Raw genomic sequence first — 20,271 nt, 5'->3', positions numbered from 1 at the left:
TGAAAGAAAAAGATTCTGCTGTGTGAAATTGTTTTTGTCTTCAGCGTTTTCATGTGCTTTGAGGTGGAAATGTGGAAACGCTGTCACCAATATGTTTTATATATGTGTTAGAACATTTGCATAATAATTGTATAGCTCCAACCAATATTTGCATAATAACTAAGAGCAAAGAAAAGGGACAAAAAAAACATAGCGACATATAGGTGACGTGCATTTTAACAGAGTCACATTAGAAGCTATTATTTATAATTGATTGTAGAATTATGTTAATTGGTTTATAAGTGATGACATCAGCTACTCTCTAAATTATCGACCATTTTCGCTGAGTTTCCTCCGTGTTGTTTACATTTGAGACGGCGTTCACGTGAATTTTCCCAGGGAACAAATTTTCCATATCCTCCCGACAATATATGAACACACACTGATTCTCATGCTTCTTCACATCGAGACATTTTGCATATTCAGAAATTGTTACAACCTAATGATGCATAGGAAACAAAAAAGATCCCAAGTTTGTAGACGAACGAAAAGATAAAAGCTCTTTTTTCCCCTTTGGCATTTATTCGGCAATTTATATCGGCGTATTTGGCAGCTACACAGACAAACTGCACACGGAAAAAAAATTACACTATATCAACTTTTACCATCCTATGAAAAATGAACTTCTGTGTCCTTCTGAAAGCGAACACATCAGACCTCAGAGCTTTCAGAAACATCTGACACCTGAGGTCTCGAATGTCACGACGAGGCTGTGCTCACCCGGACTCTTGGAACGCAGCATCACTCTAAACAGTTCATTCAGGTGTTTATCTATTTTGACTTGAAGCGCTCTCTCTCTCTCTCTCTCTCTCTCTCTCTCTCTCTTTCTCTTTCTCTTTCTCTCTCTCTCTCTCTCTCTCTCTCTCTCTCTCTCTCTCTCTCCTCAGCTGTGATCTAGTAAACGTGCCGACTCGAGCAGGCGTTATGTGCTCAGAATACATTTGCTGCTTCACAACACCCCCTCCCCCACCACCCCCCTTCGCCGTTTCCGAGCATTTTCTGCACACCTGTTTGTACGAGAGGCCATAAATCACCTTCACTCTCCACCACCTGTCACTCCGCCGCAGTGACCAGCTTGATCAGGCAGGAAGGAGAAAAAAAAAAAGCCTCTCATCAACAACCGGCCAATAAAATGACATGTTTAATGTTGATTTATGACTCTGTCCCCGCTCGGTGGACTCGCCACACATATTTCCACCAGATTAGATTATTACTTTATCCATTGTTTAATGTCTCCCTTATCTCGGCCTCATTTTGTTATCGTCAGAATGTTATCGACTTCTTCTGTGTCAGATAATGGCCTTTGTGCATCATCATTCATACTTAAAAGTTCAAGCCTGGTGATTTTTTAACACGCTTCAGTAGGAATCTGGGTCAGTGGCCGACTCTGTGGTGCAGGAGCAGACACCTGTGGGAATGTTGATACTGTTCCTCCAAGTGGATGGAGGTGACTGGTGAGTGTGTGTGAGAGAGGAGACGTTTCTGAAAGTGTTTTTCTAAAGTTTGAGTTATTTTACACTATTAAAAGTTTGTTGTGTTTATATGATATACACTAAGGCGGAAAACAGGCCTCACAGCGAGATGGTACCGGGTTCAAATCCCAGCTATTCTGTCTGGAGTTTCCATTTTTCTCCTGTGTGTGTGTGTGTGTGTGTGTGTGTGTGTGTGTGTGTGTGTGTGTGTGTGTGTGTGTGTGTGTGTGTGTGTGTGTGTGTGTGTGTGTGTGTGTGTGTGTGTGTGTGTGTGTGTGTGTGTGTGTGTGTGTGTGTGTGTGTGTGTGTGTGTGTGTGTGTGTGTGTGTGTGTGTGTGTGTGTGTGTGTGTGTGTGTGTGTGTGTGTGTGCGCGCCTCGAGTCAGGTGAAAGTGAGGAAAAAGACTTATATGTCATTATATTTTAATGTGAAGATGTGTTTTACGGTTAGGCGTTACTTTCAGGTTAAGGGCTATATAAGGTTTAGTTAAAGGGTAGCATTAAGCAAGGAGTAGTTAAGGTTATAATTAGCTAAATGTATGTTATAGGTTCGGTTGGATTAAGGTTCAGGTTTATGTTAAGGTTAGGTGAGGTTAAAAACTCAACTGAAAAACGAATGAACAATTCTTAAATGAAGCAATATGCATGAGATAATTGTAATCTTTAATATTTTTTAACATCATATAATATACATATACATTATGTATGTTATATCACTTAAATACATTTAATAGCATTTTTAATTCCTCCTCTCAGACCTGATTTCATGCAGGAGAAACACAGGTGAACAAGTGTGAGGTGTGAATCAGTCGTGAGGTTGATTCTTCCTCCTCCTCAGTCCCAGATGCTGTCTGATTTTTTTCCAGATTGAAGACTTCTTCTTTTTGGGCGTCTCCTCAGACAACTCAGTCTCCATAGGTTCTGAAGCAGGGAGGGCATCAGAGAGGGACTCCAGGTAGGCAGGTTTGTCCACAGGCTCTCCTCCTCCTGCTCCCTCCCCCCATTTATCCTCCTCTTTCTCCTGCTGCTCCTCCCCCCATTTCTCCTCCTGCTTCTCCTCATCCCTTTTCTCCTGCCATTCTCTCTCCTTCTTCAGTGAGAGTTGAGAAGTCAGTTCCTCCACTTCTCTCTGCAGAAGCATTTTTTCCTCAGCAGCACTTTTGCGGAGACATCTCATCTCCTCCATCATCTGCAGACGGAGGAGGTCCTGCTCAGCCTGGAAGGAGTGCATCTGAGACTTGTCTTTCTCAAGCTCAGCCTTAAGGTGGCTGGCCTGCTGCCCGGCTCTGAGGTAGTCCGCTTCAGCCCTTTGACTGATCTCATTGTTTGAAGCTCTTAGTGTCTCCAGTTCATCTAGGAGAGCTTTGTTTGTGCTCCTCTCAAACTCCAGCTCCGAAGCAAACCTCTGCTGCTTGATTATATGAGCCTCCTTCAGATCCCTCCATATCTCCTCCTGCCACTCATGATGCTTGACATCCTCTCTCTCTTTCAGTGAGAGTTGAGAAGTCAGTTCCTCCACTTCTCTCTGCAGAAGCATTTTCTCCTCAGCAGCACTTTTTCTGAGACATCTCATCTCCTCCATCATCTGCAGACGGAGGATGTCCTGCTCAGCCTGGAAGGAGTGCATCTGAGACTTGTCTTTCTCAAGCTCAGCCTTCAGGTGCTCAGCCTGCTGCCCTGCTCTGAGGTTGTCCGCTTCAGCCCTTTGACTGATCTCATTGTTTGAAGCTCTTAGTGTCTCCAGTTCATCTAGGAGAGCTTTGTTTGTGCTCCTCTCATACTCCAGCTCCGAAGCAAACCTCTTCTGCTTGATTATATGAGTCTTCTGCAGATCCTTCCATATCTCCTCCTGCCACTCATGATGCTTGACATCCTCTCTCTCTTTCATTGAGAGTTTAGAAGTCAGTTCCTCCACTTCTCTCTGCAGAAGCATTTTTTCCTCAGCAGCACTTTTGCGGAGACTTCTCATCTCCTCCATCATCTGCAGACGGAGGAGGTCCTGCTCAGCCTGGAAGGAGTGCATCTGAGACTTGTCTTTCTCAAGCTCAGCCTTCAGGTGCTCAGCCTGCTGCCCTGCTCTGAGGTTGTCCGCTTCAGTCCTTTGATTGATCTCTTCGTTTGAAGCTCTTAGTTTCTCCAGTTCATCTAGGAGAGCCTTGACTGTGTTCCTCTCATACTGCAGCTCCGAAGCAAACATCTGCTGCTTGATTATATGAGCCTCCTTCAGATCCCTCCATATCTCCTCCTGCCACTCCTGATGCTTGACAGGCTCTCTCTCTTTCAGTAAGAGTTGAGAAATCAGTTCCTCCACATCTCTCTGCAGAAGCATTTTCTCCTCAGCAGCACTTTTTCGGAGACATCTCATCTCCTCCATCGTCTGCAGACGGAGGAGGTCCAGCTCAGCCTGGAAGGAGTGCATCTGAGACTCGTATTTCTCAAGCAAAGCCATCAGGCTCTCAGCCTGCTGCCCTGCTCTGAGGTTTTCCGCTTCAGCCCTTTGATTGATCTCTTTGTTTGAAGCTCTTAGTGTCTCCAGTTCATCTAGGAGAGCCTTGACTGTGTTCCTCTCATACTGCAGCTCCGAAGCAAACATCTGCTGCTTGATTATATGAGCCTCCTGCAGCTCCCCCCATTTCTCCTCCTGCTTCTCCTCATCCCTTTCCTCCTGCCACTCCTGATGCTTGACATCCTCTCTCTCCTTCTTCATTGAGAGTTGAGAAGCCAGTTCCTCCACTTCTCTCTGCAGAAGCATTTTCTCCTCAGCAGCACTTATGCGGAGACATGTCATCTCCTCCATTATCTGCAGACGGAGGAGGTTCTGCTCAGCCTGGAAGGAGTGCATCTGAGACTCGTCTTGCTCAAGCAAATCCATCAGGCGGCTGGCCTGCTGCCCGGCTCTGAGGTTGTCCGCTTCAGCCCTTTGACTGATCTCATTGTTTGAAGCTCTCAGTTCCTCCACTTCTCTCTGCAGAAGCATTTTCTCCTCAGCAGCACTTTTGCGGAGACATCTCATCTCCTCCATCATCTGCAGACGGAGGAAGTTCTGCTCATCCTGGAAGGAGTGCATCTGAGACTCGTCTTGCTCAAACTCAGCCTTCAGGTGGCTGGCCTGCTGCCCGGCTCTGAGGTTTTCTGCTTCATACCTTTGACTCGTCTCATTGTTTGAAGCTGTAAGTTTCTCCAGTTCATCTGGGAGAACATTGTTTGTCCTCTCAAACTGCAGCTCCGAAGCAAACATCTGCTGCTTGATAATATAAGCCTCCTGCACCTCCTTGTAATATCTTTGGAGGTCTGTCTCAGTGAGGATCTTTGAAGTGCTGAGGCTTTCACTGTCCTCTTCGGAATCCTCAGACTGCTGCGTGTCCTCATCCAAGTCACTCTCCTCCTCCCCATCCTCCTCCTGCCATACTCCTTCATTCGTGTAGCAGTAGCTTCCTTCCAGGGGTTGCAATTTGCCCAACTTTTCGTGGGCCTTGTCCCCTGTCAACTCTCGGTTTTGGCGACCATGGGCCTGGCAATCAGCTTTGACCTGCTCAGCAGTTCTTCCGATGTAGTCCATGGTTATAGGTTTGAATCAGGATCAATCTTATTGTTTCGCTGTTTGTTGCTGGTTGACCTCTTTTCCTCCTGCCAATCGTAAGCCAAGTGGTAATCAGTAGGAAATGGTGTGAGTAAGATGCTGCAGTCGTATCTATGTGTAGAATGTTCTATATTGTTCAAGATTATAGGCATTTCATCCTTTGATGTGTGTGTGTACAGGTATAGCTGATGTAATGGGGACCTAAATATATCTTCTTTAACCCTTTGATACAGAGGCTATGCAAACCCCTTCTAAGGCACAACATGGGTTAAAAATTACCCGTATTGACCTACAATGTTATTTAATACACAGCTGAGTGTTTCTTTGCTATATTTTTGGAAATTAATTTATTTCATCATTTAATATTCAAAGTATTCATTAAATATCTTGTTTTTGATTACCACGAATAATTACTTTCCTTTTATCTTTCACAATTTATGAACTAAAACGCAGTGACACCGTTTGAGCCTGACGTGAAATATGTGATGTCGCTTTTGCCCATTTCTCAAGCTGCTTGTTTGGAATGGGCTGTTCTCTTGTCCTGTGTTAAGGCTTCAGAGCTATTTCAGAGTTATTCCTTGTCATTAGTGAGTCCTCCTCCAACAGTTCTACTTCATACTGTCACTTTTTATTGTTTGTTTGCTAAATGTTGTCTGCAGACTTGTTTTTATTAACAGTCTATGGTTAGAAGTGTGTGTGTGTGTGGAATGATGTCAGTGTCTGACCGTCTCAAAACAAACTGAGAGAGTCGTTTCTATTTATTTTTTATTTATCTTTTCTAATGAGAACTCCATTTTGCTCCAGATTACCTGCAAGACAGCAGGAAGCGATTTGTTCTCTCAGATGAAACTCTGCCCAAATTTCTCTGAAACAAGGATTCTGCTGCAAACAAAGACATGTAGATATATTTAGACACAAGAAATTAACACCAGAGTATTTTGCAAAAAAAGACGTCAAAATATTAGCTCTGCATCTACATCATCCATCCTCGCTGTAAACCCTCGACCTCCTGCAGGCCACAATGTCAAAGCCATCTCATCCCCTAATTGATAGTTAAGAAGGAACTGGCTCATTGGCAGCGAGTGTTGGTCCCTCGGGGAAAACGGGCTCTCATTTCCACACAAGTGCCGGACGCAGAGCGGTTTGAACACCTGCCGTGTTTGAACCGGTTAAATGAACCGTACAGGATTTGACCCATTTTGTTTGGGTCGTTGTGAATCTGACAACAGCACAGACAAATTGAGCAGCAGAGCAAACCACTGGCCTGGACTTAAATTAGCCCAGCATTGGTTTATTTGGTGAAACAAAAAAAAGCAAATGCAACTAAACCATAGACAGGACATTTCAATTCTATTTGGAAGATTCTTCTGCCATATTCATGTTTCCAAATAATCAATTTTCAGTCCTCGAACAGTGTCTCACTAACTGGTTTCTCAGCGAGCCATTTTCCCGGCCGTCTATTTCACAGTGGAGAGGAGGAAGGGAGGACGAGCCAAGTCCATTAAGGTGACTGTTAGTATAATGCAGACTGTGCTGCAGTGACACCAGCCTAATAATACCCGTTCCCTTCTCACAGCTGAACTAACTTTCCCTTTTATTTAGCTGCATGAAGCGATTGCTAAACTGAAAGCATACAGTGGCTCTTCTGAAAAGAGGCCGGGAGAAAAGCCCTTTGCACCTCCTGCTCTCCTCACTAAGCTTCAGGACCAATACTGTTCAGTTCAGGGGTTTGTGCTTTTTCTAGTTTTCTGTAAATTTGCTACAGTTCAGCTTCAATCGGTGACATGAAGCCATATCCAGTTATTTATTTTAATTGTCTTTAATATTCTCAACTTTTACATGATTTCTTGGGGAATAATTCAGGGATTTACATTTTAAAATCAGACATATTTATTGGGACTGATGTTTATGAATCTGCAGTATGTGGATCTACAGAATTTGAATGTGGTCTCATGTGGAGACATTGCGGACCTTGCTCTCTCCTTTATCTTCCATCATGTCCATTTCCCTTTGGAGAAACCACAACTGTCACTGGTGTTGTCATTGATAAATGGACAGATTATTCATCCTGTCAAAGACTAATAAATGTGTTTTGGTATGTTCCCTTCATATTTGCAGTTGTATTGAATGTGCCTGACATGGAGCAGCAGTAAGACAAATTAGATTTATTGTCCCTATACAGCTTTTTCTTTCCAGACTTGGTTAAAATTTCCCAGGGGCCACTTTGCATAGTTAACATCACAGATTTCCTTAAAGACTGTAACTTGATTGATATTTATTATTTTTGGTGCAGTCACTGCAGATTGAATTATGTAATTTAATCCACCTCTGGTTAAAAGTGTAACGTGACTGTACCCTGACTCGTCTTTGATTGGATTTTTTCAAAGTTAGACCTTCTCGTACATCGGAAGTCAGAGAGTTGACCTACATTTCCTGTACCATTTATAACAATTTCCCCACTGAAAGAGAAAATTAAGCCTTTTTCTTCCTGCACAAATGCCTCCCCCTCACAAATGGAAAATCTTTTGAATTGCTTCTCTCGTTTACCAACACACTGTAGATGCATGTTTCCAAAAAAAAAGCCCCTGCAGGCGGAAATACAGTATATTATTGTGTGAGCTGCAAAATAGGACATTTATCAGCTGGAGATTGGTGCTTTCTTGACCTTGTTTCATTTGCTGTGACAGAGGCTGCAGAGAAAAAGCAGCGATTTTCAAGATGTCAGTCGATCTGTCATCAACGATACGTCTGCACAGTGTGAAGGCCTGCAGAGAGAGAGACAGAGAGAGACAGAGAGCGAGACAGAGCGAGACAGAGAGAGACAGAGAGAGACAGAGAGAGAGAGAGAGAGAGAGGGGGTAATCTGGAGATGCAGATACACGGGGGGAAGGGGATGGTGGCTGGTTCCCCATTTCCAAATTTGTAACACTCCGTGGCCGCCTACAGCACCTAAATCTAAATCCTGATCACCATAAAGCAGACGCCTGTTGTACAGTATTCCCAACGGCTGTGTCATCTAAACGGGTCACAGATTACTCGGGGAGCTGTACCTGGATCTTAGACTCGAGTGAAACCAGTGGAGTTCCTGCTCAGTATTCAGTATTCTGGATGACAGTGCGTTGGGGTTGTTTGTGAGTCATTACCCTGCATGTGCAGCAGAGTCACGTGGCCTGAGCAGTCGCTGAATGTATCTGAAGCCTTGAGAATTAACTCGAACAATGCTAGATCCATATCGACTGGATTTTTTGAAATTTTATGTTTTTAGATGAAATTGTGATTTTTATGGTTGCATTCGTATCTTAAGTGTTGCTATATGCACAGCTCTGCAGGGAGTGGACTTTGGAGAAACAGGCTTTTTCAATAATTGCCCTCTCGTGTTCTATCTCCCTGTCTTTACTCTCTGAGTCTGTGATTATCATAAGTAGCTGTCATGTATTTACATGCAGAGTCTGTTGGTGAAATGAGGTTCGCACAGCCAATGCTCAGTAGATCTGCAGCCAGATGACCGTTGTGCTCCAGGCCGACTCCCTGCTCTTTCATTTGAATGCAGCAGCCCGAAATCAAGTGTAAAACTGTCAGGGTTCGTCAGTGTTGTGCTTCCACACCACACTTATTCAAGTGGACAAGGAGCCAGCTAGGAGCACACAGGGCAGACACAAGCCGTGAAACAGTGTGAATGTATATGTGTGTATCTCCACAACACTTGTGACATTTAAGGCCTGGTTTTTCTATAGAGACTGTGAGAATAATTGTGTTTATTTGAAGTGATTATAGTGACTGTGGAATGAATAACAATGCACTGAAGGCCTGCCCCCCCCCCCCCCCCCCTCCCGTCTGCGGCATTCAAGCCTCCGTGTTGCCTCCACAAATCAAAACCAATGTGCATCTGGAGCGAGTCGAGTTTTCAGATGCAGTTAAAATCGTCTTCTTCAAAAACTAAAAGCACAGCTGCCCATTTTGAAGCAAATGTCTCATGCTAATGTGAAAGGACCTGAAAGCTGTGGCAAGCTGTAAGAAATATAGATAATTTAAAGTAAAATTTATATATTCATCCATGCTAAACTTAAATGATACTTTATGTATATTTATACTTTATACCTATTGTCACATTGCTTTTGAGTAGTTTTATTACATTGTTCCCTTCCATGTTTACCATCTTGCAGTCTTCTCTTCTTTCCCGTCTTTGTTGGCGTTTGGCTGCGTTACCTGTACCACAGTGACGCCACCTGTTGATCAGCGCACTAGTGTGAAACCATTGGCAGGAACATGTGTTGCATCACCTGCAGACTCACACATTGAAAACTGCTCTATTGTTCTAATATAGGACAAATACTCCCTTTGAATAGCTGGAATAGTTTTCAAAATGAATTGAGTGGTGTAGTATTGCATAATTTCTCTTTGAAATGTGATTAAATATTACATAGTACATTGAAAATGAAATGTACTTATCATAGTTTAAATACTTATTCACCTTCCATCACTGCACAGGATGCGATGAAAGTATCGGTCCATTATGAGGCATCACACCCTTTAAGCATTTCACTTATGAGCTGTGATTATCCCTGAACAATGTGTCATAGTTTGAGCTAAATCTTTTAAAGCTGCCAGTTGTTGGACAACTGTTGCAAAGGCAGGCGTAGATTTTTTTCTACTGCTGCATATGAGTAAAAAACACAACCCCAAAACAAAATTGCTGCTGCAACAGTAAAAGAAATGATCTTGAAAGTCGAAGCTGCGGCAAATCGGCTCGAAATTTAGAATATTCTCCTCAGATCTTTTCCCAGTGGAAATGCAAAGACCATTTCTGTGCAAATTACAATGCATCTGGAGCCCTGCAAGGTAAACATCTTGCACAGAGCAGTAAAATGCCTTATTCATATATGAAATGGCCTGTTTGGGTTGTGGCGGAGCGTGACGAGGAAACACGGATCCCAGGCTGCAACTCTGCTCTGCAGCATCGACAGAACAATCATGAACAGATTAGTCAGGAAAATGAGCAGACTATTAGGTGAACAACAATCTGCTCCATCTGCTCAGTTCACAGAGCAAAACAAATAAAAACGCATACATCTCTGCTGTCTCAACAATTACAACTCTGATCTTAGACATTAAGAGATCACAGTATGTATCTGTAGCAATGTAAATGAAACTATACCAATAACCAACAGACTACAAACGTTATATTGTTACGGTGCATAGCAATAACACTGATCTATCAAACAACAGATTGAATTTATACTGTTTTGGTTTCTGTCTTCATTTCACGTTTCATTTCACCTCGTCGCGTTTCCGCTTATTTGACAACGTCCGTGAACGCTCCCTTGTTTCTTTTTTGTGTTATCGTCCATTTCTCTTCGCAAACTTCCTCCAGACTTTTCATAACAACCCCCACACGCTGCCCCTTTAAAGGTGTGAAACAAAACCTCAGAAAAACACATCTTTATACAAATGGACTGATATGACCAGAGCTGTGTTATGACTAATGTTCAACAAATCTGAGGTGTTGTCTGTCAACTGCTGGCTCGATAAATTCTGTCTCCATTATATTTTTCTGAGTTTATTGTGTTGGTAACATAAGTGCAAAAAAAATACTTTAATCAGTAGAATATTTTGGCAGAAAAACTATTTGTTGTCTATAAACATTTTACTATGTTCAGTGAAATATTAGTTAACATTCCCTCATTATATTATCAGAAAATATAAACCAGTTGCCATTGTTTTCCTTCACAACAGAAATAGAGTGGTGCAGCGGTTTGCAGGAAGAAAGTTCTTGGTTCGAATCCTAGTTTAGATTCCCCCCACAGTCCAAATACCTGCAGATTAAATAGACTCTAGATTTGACCATTGCAGTGAATGCGATGTTGTTTGTCTCTCTAATGGTTCGAAATGTGTGGGATATAAACATGAATTCTATAGGACAGTTCTTTCTTTCTACCTCCTTCTATTGTTACACTTAACATTTACAATTAACCTCTCATTGTCTCTGGAGGCCACAGTTCCCATCTTGCAGGAGACGATACACAGTCACTTTGAATATTCAGATTTATCTTTTACCTCTTCTGGCTCTGCATCCCAAAATACAACATTATAACCACTTCAGGCCCTTGCGTGAAGTATTAGATATTATAAATATTTATCAATGTGTGGTGTGGAGGTCAAAATAAGATGATTTACTCTAAAAATGATTAAAAAAAAATTACATTGGGTTTGAGCACCGCAACACAGGCTGTTTGATGACGACAGCGATTATTTCAGACCCAGTTAAGAAAAAATCTATTATGGCTGCAGAACTAATTATTTATAATCAAAGTGAATCTGACAATCACTGATCACAAACACTTAACGACGCTCAATAACCTCAGTTCACGTGGCCTGTGTCATTTTAATGTGAGTGGCGCACAGCTGCATCATGAGCACAAGTGTCACAGAATGGAAACAGGCTGATAAACGACGCCTGTTGTTCTCATGACAGGAAGAAAATTACATTTGAGTGTCCTTAAGGGAGCAGGCAGGTGGGAACCCTGAATGGTGAAGAGTGCTGGTGGGGGGGGGGGGGGGGAGGAGGAGAAGAAGTGGAAGATGAAGAAGCAGAAGAGGGGGAGATGTGGGTGTTGTGGGATGTTCATTTTGTTAATAGCCAGTCCTCTTCCAGCTCTCTCTCCCTCTCTCAGCTCTTCACCCTCTTTCCCTCATACTCTCTTGCTCTTTCGCTCTCTCTCTCTCTCTCTCTCTCTCTCTCTCTCTCTCTCTCTCTCTCTCTCTCTCTCTCTCTCTCTCTCTCTCTCTCTCTCTCTCTCTCTTTACATACACAGAGGCATACACACTCTCGCAGCCTCTTTTCTTTCCCCGCTCCTTTTCGTGAGGGGCGCCGTGATCGGCGGAGCATGAGGCTTTTAATTGAAGCACATGTGTGTCATCCTTCAGCCGCGGCGGGTTGGTTCGCAGCCGGGATGTGTCATTGACTGAGAGGAGGACTGAGGACTGAGTGCCGTTTCACCTCAAGAGTTAAAGAGAGTCAGAGTGCAAGGAGGAGGGGGGGATAGATCCAGGAGAGAGGGGAGAGCAGGTTGTGAGCGACGAGGCGGCTGCACTTTGTTGGTTTTCTGCTGAACTTCTGTGATGGGAGATACGCAGGCAGCAGAAGCTTGAATCGGGAGAGAGCTGCGAGCGGAGGAATCACCCAACTCGTGGAGATGCTGTTCGGTAAGACTGATGTTTACTCTTACAGCATGTCAGCACCTCTTGTGTATGGGAACGCAACAATAGCTGCTGTTCCGTCCTCCGTCTGCCTAAATGCATGCGAGTGTGTCACCGTGCGCGGTTTGACTTCCACATCTTTGCTCAAGGGCAGGTTCCGTCCTCCTGCCCGTGCACCATCTGCCCCCGTCTCGGTTCCCCTGCATCCTAATTGAGTCCCCGGCCTGTTTGTTTCTCTAATTGACCCCTTTATGATGGAGCCAAGTGTGGAGTTCATACAACGCCCCCCCCTTCCCCCCCACCGTCCATCCCAGATGTGTCGAGCCATTTTTAAAGCCACTCAAGAACAGCCCTGATATCATTGTGTAGATTGCTGGCAATTATGTCTTTGCCTCCCGAGGGAAATATGCCCAGATTAGCTCGCATAATTGGAGCCTGTTAAAGATAAAGGCAGGGTGGGGATTTGTAGCCATTTGTAGGTTGTTGGGGTTGTTTTGTTTTTTTCAGTGAAAGGAACAAAAGGCTGATTGCATTTACAGTTTTTTTAAATTTAGAACCACCTTGGTTTTTCCAAAGTTAAACTCTTATTATATCAGCACAGGTTGATGGTACGTGTAGAAGATCGGCTAAGTTTGACCTCCGAATGGATACAAATTAAACACCAAACGAGTTTAATCTTGTTAATATATATAATAATATATATAATTCCAGAAATCTCCTCTGTGTCTGGATGTGGAATGCATATCTTGAGAACCATCTTATCAGCTTCACACTTGGCAAGTGTATTGTAATGGCCCAAGCAGGTGCGGGGTCTAATTTGGTGCAATCTGGACACGAGATGCATTCAACATTAATGGACTTTGAATAGACGGCGCTCTTTAGCAGCCACTGAGACGTGAGGTTGTCGATTTAGACAAAAGCATTTTCACGACAATGGTTTTTATTTGCCGTGCCTCAATTACTGCAGATACAGTTTCAGAAAGAAACTTGCAACCGGCATCGCCACAGGATAAACAAACAGTCCAAACAGACATGATTAGAACAGACACGGCACCAGTGTCCTTTAATGTGAGCCTGAAGGAATTTTCGGGTTGCAATGGGCATTTTTTCCTATTGTCTTACATTTTATAGATGTTTATAGATGTTTTAGTCAAGAAAATAATGACTATAATCCTCATTTAAAGCCCAGTGTTCTGAATTTTAAATAAAAAAGTAAGAAAAATGGATCACTTATCCACGTTATTTCTAATCTCGTAGACTTCTAATCCGAATCGCAGGTTTGAAGTACTATATGTGGTAAACATTAACATACTCTGATATAGTTGAGAAGCTTATGGAAACACACATAGACTCAGAGTGCAGCGTGAGCCTGGATAGAAATGCTAAGAAGTGTGTGCAGCAGCAGCAGCAGCAGCTCTGGATGCTTTCTTCTTTAAATGGCAGATTAGGGAGATCAAAAGGAAACAGTTGGAGAGGAGATAACTGTAGAGCTTTGCCTGGTGGCCATGCAGCAGCTGCCCCCCCCACCCCCCCACCCCTCGTCAGAGGGCTCTGTTCAGGAGCATGTGCACTATTCCATTCTCTGTTCAGCATCATATGTAAGAGATGTGACACCATGGGAAATGACTTCAAAATATGACGTGTTTCTCTCTCTGAGTAAAAGAAGCCCTAGAAACTTGAGGGGGAAGGAAATTTCAAGAGCAGTCTACCGAAAAAAATTGGATAAAATCATCATTATGGATCACAACAGGAGCACAATAGTGCAATATATACACAGCGGGGGGGCTTTGTCTGCATGTATCATAGCACATGCATCAGCCACCTACAGTACGACAAGCTGAATGGTTTTAGTAATTACGTGATGCGAGGTACACAGAACAATTGCCCTTCGGTTGGAAATTAACTGCGTTCAGTGGAGTGAGACGCCGGAAATGTGACTGCTGCCAGGTCGTTGGCCCGAGTCTGGCTGGGGGTCTTTTGCACGAAATATTTGTGTAGTGCTTTTTCAAAAAACATGATACCCTAAATCACTCTACAGCCTGGTGGAGACAACAGAGGGCGATTTCCTATTCTGACCCAGTGATGCAACAAAACACAGGATTGTAAAAAATGAAGAAATTAGATTTCGATTGAAACGAAAACACTGATAGCTATAATTAATAGGATACAAAAATAAACATGCTTTGGAAAGTGAGTGTTAAACCAAGATTTAAACACATTCACACATTAATTCATTCTGACGTTGCAGAATAATGTATTCCAAAGCTTTGGGGCACATTGTCTCCTTTAGTTTTGAGTCTAGTTATCAACTCCCTGTTCCCCCTCCTACATTTCTGTTGCTCTCTATTCTCAACAAACAAATGGGTGTTTCCATCACTGCTGATTGGAGCCGAAGCTGATAAAAACCAGTGTCTCCTGCAGAGTCATTTGAACTGGGAGTGAATGCTGTTTCTATCCATTCCCATTGAAGACAGAGTACAGATGTTAGTGGGTGTTAGTGGTTTTTTTGACCAGCAGAAAGGGGGCTGTGTCATTCTCCTGAAGCAAGTGAATCTGCAGTGAACTAAAATCCTGATGGTGCTGAGCTCCGTTGTGTTTTGTAATAAACACAACACCCTGTAATGCAATTTGCCACCCACTCGCAGAAATCATTTACTATATATCAGAGGTTAAAACACCGGGGACTCGCTTTAAACTGCCGCCAATGATCTTTGTGTGATCAGCTAAAAATAACCTGCTGCAGGTTACAGTGTACATCAGACACTTGCTTTCACAAAGCACAGTCGTGTTTCCGGTTGTTCTCAGTTTATCTGCCGATCTTTACTAAAATCTGTCAAAAAAATAATTTTACAATTTACCAAGAATCTTCCTATACTACGCACCAGAGGAAAGAAAACTGAAAAAGAAAACTATGACTCCTGAGTTTTTTAAGGGCGGCGAGAGACGATCCTTGTTTTCTTGTGACGTTATGGAAAATGTTTCCGGAGCCGGAAGTTCATGAGTCAGTTTAAATGGGACCATTAATTCTCCTGTTGGGGCTCGTACTCACCATCCTCCAGCGCTAATGACTCTTTACTCTAATCAAAGGGTAATGAATATGGCACAGTATGGTTTTAATTGTAATACTGATACCGCAGATTATCTTTGAGAACAAATTTAATTAGTCTGCTTTACTTTGACTCTGCGCCGTGAGTCAGTGAGAGTATTTGAGTTTATTTGTCTCTGTGGTTGTCATCCAGTACATTCCAATGAGCCAACTTGACTTGGATTTACTTTTATACACTTTTATATTTAAGTGAATGTACAAGCTTGTATGTAAATGACCACATATGCTCAGGAGCGCCATGCTACTGCTTGAAGGAGCCATTAGAGGATGTGGTTATAAGATGATGCACATGGTCAACAACAATACCCAAAGTGTGACTAAAAAAACATTTCCCACACCCCTTCCACCACCACCACCATCATCACCACCAGCACCCCCAGCAGCAGCAGCCTGGACTGTTAACACAAGGGAGGCCAGGTCCATTAATTCATGCTGGCGATGCCACATTGTGACCCTGCCATGTGCGAGCCTCGTATTCCAGACTCTCAAGGTTCGACGTGTTGTGCATTCAGTGAAGCTTTCCTGCTCCTCACAGCTGTAAATAGTGGATTTCTGAGTCACTGTGGCCTGTTGGTCAGCTTGAACCAGTCTCTCGTCTTTTGAGTCTCAGGATTTTGTTGATGCTTTTCATTGTTTTACACATCTTACGTTTTTCCCTTTCCAAAGATTTTATGCTTTACATTGTACTTTGTATGTCTTCATCCAAGCTTGGGTTGCCTTCCTTTACCCGAAAAGCATTTTGGCTTAACTCGATGTGGAACTATAAACTTTTGTGGTCCGGACAAGTTTCCTGACCTTGTACATAGATAATCAAGACCAACTTATTTCACTAAACACTAGATCAATATGGCAGCTGATCTAATTTTGAGTGTGTTGTTCCAAATCTGTTGCCCTCCTTAACCTCAGCCAGACTGACAGCCCCAATCAGTCATTGTGAAGTGTTGACAGTGTGAGTTTGATTAGCCTCCCTGGTAATGACTGTGGTTCACACACACACACTTATACACACAATAACACTCTGAGTGCTTACCACCAGTATCTAAACCATGCAATATGCGCTTGTGAACACCATAAGGAAAATGTCCTGAGCATTCAGAGCATGTAGGAGACAGATATAAAGTCTTTGTTTCATCACAATCAGTGGAGTGATGTTATCTTACATCTAACTCCCCACGGTCATCTGTCTTCTACTCTTTATGCTTAGAGTGCACCATAAGTGCCAGTATTTCCATTGGAGTGTGGCTACAGGGACAAGAAGCGAGTGTTGAGAAGACTTAAGTTTGAATGGCGCGATTGACACTTTGCACTTGATTCATCGCGACGGTAAAACCTGAATTAGAATCTGTAGAAAGACATTTGCTGTGTGACAAGGTTGAATCCCCACAGTTGTGTGTTTGAGTTTAAAAGATCAAGCGCTGTTGAAAGTCGACAATCTGTGGAACAATATTTCTGTTTCAAAATCATATCAAACTTCAGGCTGCCCACGTGACTGCATCGAAATGAGAGAGACATTTTTCCGAGTTTATCTCAGGACTGGAGCTGCAAGCCAAGACCCACCAAGTTAAGGCACTTTAACGATTTAGACACATGCCACGGATTTCTGTTATATTCTGGATTTGGCAAAAATTCATGCTGCCTCAAGATATCGGGTGACCAGTGATCTGCTGCCATCCAGCATCAGTGAGAGGCTGTTAATGTGTTAGAGTTTACACCAACTGCTGTGAGGCTTTTGTGATTAAAGTGAAATCTGATTTCTTTATTTTTCCTGAATAATAACCTCTGGGATAGGGGCTGGGAAAAGCATTACACAGAACTAATCTGAAGGAGATGAAGAGCAGATAAGTGGTAAAATATTTCCCTGACTACGAGGAAAACACTGGAGAAAAGTTAGGAAAAGGCAGAATTGATAAAACTTTATTTTCGTTCACAGAGACACCTCTCGTCTGTACACTTCTTGTGAATCTGTCCATCACTCAGAGGACATTCATATGGCTCGCGACTCCCCACGATTCATTTCCAACTGAAAGAGAACAAATACCTGGTGATCAAAAGTGACAGGTTTGACAAAAAAGAAAAAGGGATAATTGTGTAATGCTCCCGCATAACACCAGAATACATTTTCAGCAACATCAATAGGTCTTCACAACCAACTGATCCTGGTAAATTTGCATCTGCTGCAGCTTTCTACAGACTTCCATAGCAGACGCATTGCTTCCAAAATTTGTTTTGCAAATGTTTCCCGAAACAGATCGTACAGGTAGCACTTTCAGTGGTTAACACAAGATGAGCCTGCAGAGAAACAGAGATAGGAACAGAAAGAAGAGGAAACTGAAGTCTCAACAACAGCTGTGGCCTCCGCTAACTAGGGAAGGACCTGGTTATTCTGCCTGCACTGTGCCCTGTTCATCACAGGTCTAATTTAGTTTGTTATTTCTATTGTGTGTGTGTCTCTTTTAATTCTTTATGTGCGAGTTGGTGGGTTGTGACTCATTGTCTGTATCATCACTGCAGCAGTGCACACGGAGAGATCGTTGCTCCCTGATGTTCGTTGGTTTAACACTTGGGTCCAGAGGAAGAAGCAGCCGGACACATTGTCATTGACGTTCAGGTGTTCACTTTACCCTGAACCTTTTTAAGTCACATACTGACTTTTTTTTGCTCAAGATTTCTCTGTAATCACTTTACTCCATATCTCGGAATCTTTATTTCCTTGACATTTCCTGGGGATCTTCACGGTCCACTAAGGCTTAAATCTGTACTCAATGAATCACACGTCTAAAGGGGAGACTGGAATAAGACGAGACTAGACGAGTTCTATGAGAACACAAGAAGTGAATCTGTATAGTTTTTACAGTAACCTGACTAGATCCAGTGTCATTCTGGGGCAGAGTTCTGTCATACACAGAAAATAGATTTACTTCAGCTCAACTAAATCAGTCTTAATGAGATCCAGCACTCTGTGGTAAAATGACTACCACCACTGGGGAGTGGACAGTGACACTGATGCACCTTCAGACTGTTATGTGCACCTGTAGCTCTACCTCTGTCTGAGCCCTGTAGCTACTCAACAAACCTACTCTCTCTCTTTCTAAGTTTTGACATACAGTGCCTTGCATAAGTATTCACCCCCCTTGGACTTTTTCCCATTATGTACTGTTACTAACTGGAATTCAAATAAACTTTTTCCCGTTTGATCAACAAAACATGCATAGTACTTTGGAGGTGCAAAATAAATTTTATTGTGACACAAACAATAATGAGAACAAAAAAGTTGACATCTGTTGGGTGCATAAGTATTCACCCCCCTGTGTCAATACTTGGTAGAACCCCCTTTCGCTGCAATTACAGCTGCAAGTCTTTTGGGGTGTGTCTCTACCAGCTTTGCACATCTAGAGATGGAAAGGTTTGTCCATTCTTCTTGGCAAAAAAGATGAAGCTCAGTCAGATTGGATGGAGACCGTCTGTGAACCGCAATCTTCAAGTTTTGCCATAGATTCTCTATTGGATTGAGGTCTGGGCTTTGACTGGGCCATTTTAAGACATTAACATTCTTTAATCCAAACCATTCCTTTGTAGCTCTGGCTGTATGTTTAGGGTCATTGTCCTGCTGGAAGATGAACCTCCGCCCCAGTCTCAAGTCTTTTGCAGACTGCATCAGATTTTCTTCAAGGATTTCCCTGTATTTGGCTCCATCCATCTTTCCCTCTATTCTGACCAGTTTCCCTGTACCTGCTGAAGAGAAGCATCCCCACAGCATGATGCTACCACCACCATGTTTCACTGTTGGGATGGTGTGCTCAGGGTGATGGGCAGTGTTGGGTTTTCGCCACACATAGCGTTTTGCATTGAGGCCAAAAAGTTCAATTTTGGTCTCATCTGACCAGAGCACCTTCTTCCACATGTTTGCTGTGTCTCCCACATGGCTTCTGGCAAACTCCAAACGGGATTTTTTATGGATCCCTTTCAACAATGGCTTTCTTCTTGCCACTCTTCCATAAAGGCCAGATTTGTGGAGTAGACGACTAATAGTTGTCCTGTGGACAGATTCTCCCACCTCAGCTGTGGATCTCTGCAACTCCTCCAGAGTAACCATGGGCCTCCTGGTTGCTTCTCTGATTAATTTTCTCCTTGTCCGACTCTTCAGTTTGGGTGGACGGCCTCCTCTTGGTAGGTTTGCGGTTGTGCCATATTCTTTCCATTTTCTTATGATGGATTTTATGGTGCTCAGAGAGATGTTCAAAGCTCTGGATATTTTTTTATAACCTAACCCTGCTTCATATTTCTCCACAACTTTATCCCTGACCTGTTTGGTGAGCTCCTTGGTCTTCATGATGCTGTTTGTTCAGTAATGATCTCCAACAAACTCTGAGTCCGTCACAGAACAGGTGTATTTATACTGAGATTAAATTGCAGACAGGTGGACCCTATTTACTAATTATGTGACTTGCAAATGTGACTTGTGAATGCAATTGGTCGCACCAGATCTTTGTTAGGGGTTTCACAGTAAAGGGGGTGAATACATATGCACTCAACACTTTTCAGATTTTTATTTGTAAATAATTGTGAAATCCATGTAATATTTCCCCCCACTTCCAAATGATGCACTATTTTGTGTTGGTCCATTACATAAAGTCACGATGAAATAAATTTTAATCTGTGGTTATACCATGACAAAATGTAGAAAAGTCCAAAGGGGGTGAATACTTATGCAAGGCACTGTACGTGACATTGGATTTCTAAGTACATCCTGCGGGTCGCTGTACCCGACCAGCTGCTGACCGAGCACATTTTCCTTATCTCCCTCCGGAGTGGTGACAGACGATTGAAGTCAACTGTTACACGTTGGCTCAAGTGCTGCACAGGCTTCGGTTTAAGACA

This window comes from Pleuronectes platessa, chromosome 21 (assembly GCF_947347685.1).
Source record: "Pleuronectes platessa chromosome 21, fPlePla1.1, whole genome shotgun sequence".
Classification (NCBI taxonomy): domain Eukaryota; kingdom Metazoa; phylum Chordata; class Actinopteri; order Pleuronectiformes; family Pleuronectidae; genus Pleuronectes; species Pleuronectes platessa.
The sequence above is the reverse complement of the archived record's forward strand: the minus strand, read 5'-3'. Positions refer to the sequence as shown.